Raw genomic sequence first — 7122 nt, 5'->3', positions numbered from 1 at the left:
TTTTGGCTAAAGAGAATCAATAAGTAAAAATTGGAGGGGTGGAGAATGTCAGCTCAGTATAAGGACATATTTTCCTATAGTGAGAGCTAGCAAATAATGAAATGAGTTTCCCCTCAAGATAGTGGACTTGGTCATCGAACATGCTCAGGCAACGTCTGAGCATCAATGCTCTATGAAATTAAATGTCAAACCAATGAAATGCGATAATTAATTGTTAAGTGGTTATTTTACTTTATTTTTTTTTAAGGTTGGCATCTGATCTAACATCTGTTGCCAATCTTCTTCTTTTATTTTCTTCCCAAAGCCCCCAGTACATAGTTGTATTCTAGTTGTAGGTCCTTCTAGTTGTGGCATGTGGGATGCCGCCTCAGCATGGCTTGATGAACGGTGCCATGTCCATGCCCAGGATTCGAACCAGCAAAACCCTGGGCCATTGGCGTAAAGAGCAGGAACCAAACCGCTGGGCCACGGGGCTGGCCCCTGCTAAGTGGTTATTAATAGTGCAATTTTACTATGTTCCTGAGTATTCTCTTGTTAGGCCATAATTTAGAAATATTCATGTATAGTACTCAGTTTTCATTTTTGTTCATTACTTGTGCAGCCTGCATAGTCTGTTGTATATATTATAGTAATCAAATAACATCAATGTGGAAATTGCAGGTTAAAGAGAAACCATGGTTAAAAAAAATAAGGAAGGTGGAAACTCGATTTGCATTTGTTCATTACTGAAGGTACACAGCATTAGTTTCACTTAGTCTTCCCGAACGCGGCCCACACTTTTGGAGGCTGCTTCAGAATTGATAATGAATTTTAAAAGAGAAAGGCCCAATTTATTGTCATGGTATATATATACATATGTGTGTATGTATATATATATATACACACACATATGTATATATAATGTTATATAAAAATACATACCTTGCCACTTTTCCTTAAGATTGGTATAAAGTTTAAGGAAATAAATACATTTCATACATATCTTGACTCTACATAATAATTTCTACCCCTTTATTTCAGTATTCCATATCCCCTCAGAATTTGTATACTCATTTTTTACAATATTTCTTGCATGTGTAGTTTCATGATCATTCTTTGTGTTTTGTGGATGTGTAGGAGATATCTAGAACTAAGCTATGAGATCTCGCACTCTCTGCTTCTTCATGTCTCCTTAATCTCGCCTATGTCTCCCATTGCCATCTCAACGTACTTAATATATTGTCAAACATGCAGTATGCAATCAATAAGTGTTCACCAAATGTGGGAGAAAATATTTGCAAATCATACCTTTGATAAGAGGTTAATATCCAAAATATATAAAGAACTTACACGACTCAATATCAAAAAAACACCTCAATTAAAAAATGGGCAGAGAACTTGAATATACATTTTTCCATGAAGACATATAGATGGCCAACAGGCACATGAAAAGTTGTCAGCATCACTATTCATCACGGAAATGCAAATAAAAACCATAATGAGATAGTATCTCACATCTGTCAGAATGGCTGTTATTTAGAATAATGTTATTCTAATAATAATAATATTATTATTATTATAATTAATAATATTATTTAGAATAATATTCTAAATAATATTGGTGAGGATGTGGAGAAAAAGAAACCATTGTACATGGTTGGCAGGAGGGTAAATTGATGTAGCCACTATGGAAAACAGCAGGGAGCTTCCATAAAAGATCAAAAACTGAACTGCCATATGATCTAGCAATTCCACTTGTGAGTATTTATTCAAGGAAAACAAAAACGCTAATTGGAAGAGATATATGCACCCCCATGTTCATTGCAGCATTATTTACAATAGCCAAGATACAGAAGCAGCCTGTGTCCACCAATAGAAGAATGGATAAAGAAGATGTGATATATATATATATACAGTGGAATATTACTCAGCCATAAAAAGAATGAAATCTTGCCGTTTGCAACAACATGGATGGACCTAGAGGGTATTATGCTAAATGAAACAAGTCAGAGAAAGATAAGTACAGTATGATTTCACTTATATGTAGACTCTAAAAAGCAAAATAAACAAAACAAAACAGAAACAGATTCATAGATACAGGAAACAAATTGATGGTTACCAGAGTGGGGAAGAGGTTGGGGGAGTGGGTGAAATAGGTGAAGGGGGTTAAGAGGTATAAACTTCCAGTTATAAAGTGAATGAGTTTTGGGGCTGTAAGGTACAGCATAGGGAACATAGTCAATAATATTGTAATAAGTTTCTTTAGTGACAGATGGCAAGTGGACTTTTCGTGATCCCTTTGTAATGTATATAGATATCGAGTCACTATGATGTATACCTGAGACTAATAGGATATTGTATGTTAATTATACTTCAATGAAAAGAATGTTTACTACCACATGATTGAATTAGCAAACTAATTATCAGATGGAAACTAAAATGAAAAAGGTTAGTAGTTTGTAAAATTCTTCCAGCTACCTGTCGTTTAAAACTATTTGTTCCCATGTCCTTAGAAGACTATGCTTATACCATTGGGTTAATTGTTAAAGAGATCAAAGGTAAATAATTAATGAAAATCCTATTTTTCTATATTGCTAAATTCAAAATAGATTATTCCCTGATTCATTTGGTCCCATGAGGTAGATTAATTTTGGTAACTGATTTAAAGAACTTATCCATTTCCCCATGTCTACAAAATCACTGTATAAAGTCAATGCTAAAAATCATATAAACTAGATGCATTGGCTGGACACAGATAATGAAAAGATAATTTTAAAATAGCAGTTTAAGCACATGTATGCCCCCAAAAGTATAGCTACAGGTCTATCGATATTCCTATCAAATGACAATTTGGAAGAATTTTTTTCTTTAATAGATTCAGCTGGTTGAACATCAACTTCCTTTCCACCAACACAATTCTACAAAATGATATATTTACTCCTAATCTTAACTGAGCACACAGTATGTGCCAGGCATTGTTTGGAGTTTTTGCCTGTACAGTACTATCTGAAATTGATGACACAATAGAAGATAGTGTGATGTGCATGTGCTCTCCCACAGCAACTGTGTGAGGTAGGAACGGCTAAAGGCCTCTTTTTACAGGTGCAGGAACTAAGGTACCAAGAAGTTAAATAACTCACCCTATGGCATCCACCCAAGACAGAGATGGAACTGGAATTTGGATCAAGGCAACTACACTTCAAACTCTGTGCTCTGAACGTTACGTTATACGGTCTTCCCCTTTACAGGTAGTTTTACAAAACAAAATAGTTTTTAAAAGGTCAAAATTAGTCTCTTAACATCAAATGAGCTATTCTCCAGTTGTGTTTCTAGCAGGGTGACCAATTTACCTTTTGTTACACCCAAAAGTGCAAAGAAGATATAGTTTCATTATTTTCCATTGCTAATATAATATTCCTCATGAGCCCCACCTTACATGGTAGTGGAGAAAATGAAATTAAATTCACTTTGGTAAACTTAGCAACACTTTAAACAGCCCTTTGGGTAGCTCAGTCACTTTCAGATAACTTAGTTTTTCAGATACTCTTCCCTTCCTCCTGCTCCTCTTCAACACGGGGTGGGGGGGGGGTTGCAGAAATGGTGAGACCTGGTAGAGTTGGTCTTCAGCGGTGTGAGAGATGGGATCCACTGTGGTGGAGTTTGGTTCCATTTCTGAATATTCTGTGAGTCTGCTGCTACCAGCTACTGTGTCTCCTGTTCTCTCCTCTCTTGACTTGGTCAAGCTCCATGTATTTGGTTGATTTGGTCCCAGGTCAAGTCTCTGGGGACTGTACTACCTTGCCGTTACAGCCCCCGTAACCCCCTGTTTATTCCTGATGGATCACCCTTGTCCATAGAACCCCTTTACTCCATTACTAAAGCAGCTCCATCTGAAGAGCTTTGCAACCAGACCCAGTGATCAACGCTCCAACCCTGCAAGGTACAAGCAGGAATTTCAGGGTCACATGCACACCATGCAAGGACTAAGTATGACCCAGGAGTGCTAAATAAAGCTTTCTCCACGTGTGGTGATGGCTCCTCTGAGTCGTGGATCTACCATTGGGCAGGTTAGTTATTTTTCCCCAAATCTCTGAACAGGAAGTGGAGCAAACAGCCTCCTGCTTTTCCCTTTCTCTCACCCTGGGTCTCTCTTCTGGGGCTTTAGACCTGTTATGGCACAGGGTTTCCCTACCTCTTTGGCTTCTTTCTCCTAGAGAGGGTAGGTTTTTCCTTAATATTTTGACCCAGGTGGGTCAGTTTCCTAAGTCATAGCTTCCTTCTGCCCACCTCCTTTCCCGGTGGCTATAAGTTTGTTTAACAAATGTTGAATAGTAGGCCAGTCACTCTGCTAATCACTTTAAAATATTAAATCAATTAGTTGAATTCACACAACCCTTATAACATCCCTGTAAGATAAGCAGTATTATTCTGCCTCTGTAGAAGAGGAAACTGAGGCACAGGAAGTCAAGTAACTTGCCTAAAGCCATGCAGCTGCCACGTGGTGGAGCCAAGGACTCGAACCTTGGCAGGCCTGGAGTCCATGCTTCTAGTCACCACACTGCACTGACTCTCACATAACACAATGGCAGACGTGGCTGGGCGGAGGGTAATTGGATTACCGAGAAGGAAAGAGAAACTTGGAATGAAGTCAAATTATTATATCCACGACATGTTCATAAGTTTGAATTAGGCTCACTTGGAAAAATAGATCTGAGAGGGAAAGAAATCACTCAAAGAACTCTTGAGTTAAATAAATATTTTGACTGCCAATAATCATTCTAGATTTCAACTGAAAGAGATGAGATCTCTAGAGGTATATACTTGAATAACGTTATTGTAATGTGTGGGCTTGCTGGTAGTTGCAGCAAAATTATTTTATTTTTGTTTGTATTTGGTTTTGGCTTTTTATAGGTATGTGGGGTAGAGTGTCGTTTAACTTAAGTAGTCCTGGGAGGCCCATCTACCCTTAAGCATTTCCCCGAGGACTAAATTCCTTAACTTTACTTTATCTAAACTTCCTCTACTTAAGAATCGCCTTGGAGCAGGTGATGCCTGGTTTTGGACTATGAGGGACTGGAAGGCAAACAAAGCAGTGCCATGTGATACAACTGGGGTTTGGGGGATCCTGACAAAAGAAAGTCATTTGGCGCCTGGGGGTTGGGAGAGAGAGAGCACCAGGAAGTGTTAAGGTAGAATCACGTAAAATTGCCGATATTCACTTGTTTTGCTCTACAAAAATATCAATCTCATATGGTTTAATCTGAAGGAAGGGATTTGGAAATTTAGGTTATTTTGAAATTTTGTGTAGGATTATCCTAGACTCAACCTATACCCTTATTCTACTTAATCTCTTCTCTACCCTAATACTTTAATAAACATGAAAAATGACTCTAGGAAAACATTTACTTGTAACCTTTTAATTTTATCAGTAGGTATAAAACCTCAGCAAGCCCCCCCGGTCGATACAAACTGTTTTTGGTTTTTTAACTTGGGTTTTGAATCTGCTGTAGGATGCTTGCAGGCCGTCTAATGTTGATGGGCTACATTTTAAGAGCTTGTTTCTTGCAATAAAGGGCATAATTTACCTATTTTAAGACCTGATGTTAAGTAAGGATATGACTGCAATTTCCTCAACAAAAGATGGGAGAAAACCTTTGTTCATGTCTGACATTTCTAAGGTATCAATTGCAAAAAGAAATGGAACGTGACTTTGAGCTCTTGGGGAAGTGCGTGCTGTGGTCTTACTGCTTTATACATAGCTGAAAGCATATAATATGAGAGTTTTGCCGGATTTTAGAAAGAACTCCAAAGAACTAGGCCTTTTAAGGTTTATTACATATTTTATTCAAGATAAGAAAGAAGTTCAAGCATAATATAAATCTTCTTTTTATAGATTAAATGTTGAAAGAACTTCCCATGGCTGACTTTGCAATACGGGCTATTTGAAGGCAAACCAGGCCTTCAAAAGTCTGTGGGTTCCTAAACTGGAATGAGGGCAGCTTTTCTTAAGTTATCGGGGATTATATACAGTGTTTTCAGCAAATGCGTGATGATGGCTGAGTCTCTGTATGTACTCTCCTCACACGTTGTTTTCCGCTCATGTTGACTTACTGTTAGATGTTTTGGGTTTCAGATATCTTAAGTGTATCAAATATGGATTTATTTCAGTTGTGAAGCTGTGCCTTTGATTCTCCCAGAGTTTACATGTCTCATAAAATTTTAATTAGAAACTAGGTCATCAGGATGTTTTCCCATATATTTAGAGAGGAATTTCTTTTACACTTCATTCAGATCTGCTAATGGGACTCCAGTCACTACTGAGTACTCAACAGCAGATAACGCAACAGCGCTACTGTTCTCTTGACCTAAGGCATCACTCAAATATTCCTTCTCAAGGCAAACAAGAAGCTGCTCCCTTTAAAAAATTTGTACTCAGTATTAATCATCTAAATTTAAAAATCTACTTTTATTCATAATGAGAACATTACTAACCTTACTAGTAATTGTATTTAATCACTGAGACAAATGTTCGAGTTTAAATTTGGCTATAACGTGTCAGAATCAGTACATAGAAAACTAACTTCAATGATTTTCCAGCTAAATGATAATGGTTAACATTTGTTGAAGGTGTATACGCAGCACTGTTCAAAGTCCATTACACGTATTAGCTCATTTGGTCCTCTCTACGATGCCGTGAGCTGAGTACCTATTATTAGCTTCATTTTACTCGTGACAAAATGGAGGTACACTGGGTTAAGTCAAGGTCATGCGGCCAATGGGTAGTTATCCAAGGTCTGAACTCAGGCAGTCTGGAACCAGAGTTCGTACTTTTAACTACTATGCTATTTTGTTTTGTTTGAAATAAAGATTTTTTTTTTAAATGCAGAAAATAGAAACTTCCGTGTTTTCATTGGTCAGTTTTTGTTTCTTCCAAGAAGAGTGTTGAATCAGCGTCTCCTGAATTTCGAGTAGGACCAGAGATATCTACAAATAGGTTGAGTGGTTACCATGTTGGATTAAGTTAGAGGCTATTGATAGTATTAGGCATTTAAAGTAAATACGTAGCCATGTGAAAAGTGATGTCATCTTAGATTATCATTTCTTAAGCACGTACCTTGTGCTGGGCACTCAGCTGTGCTAATT

This window comes from Equus przewalskii, chromosome 19 (assembly GCF_037783145.1).
Source record: "Equus przewalskii isolate Varuska chromosome 19, EquPr2, whole genome shotgun sequence".
NCBI lineage: Eukaryota > Metazoa > Chordata > Mammalia > Perissodactyla > Equidae > Equus > Equus przewalskii.
Note: the sequence above shows the minus strand (reverse complement) of the source record.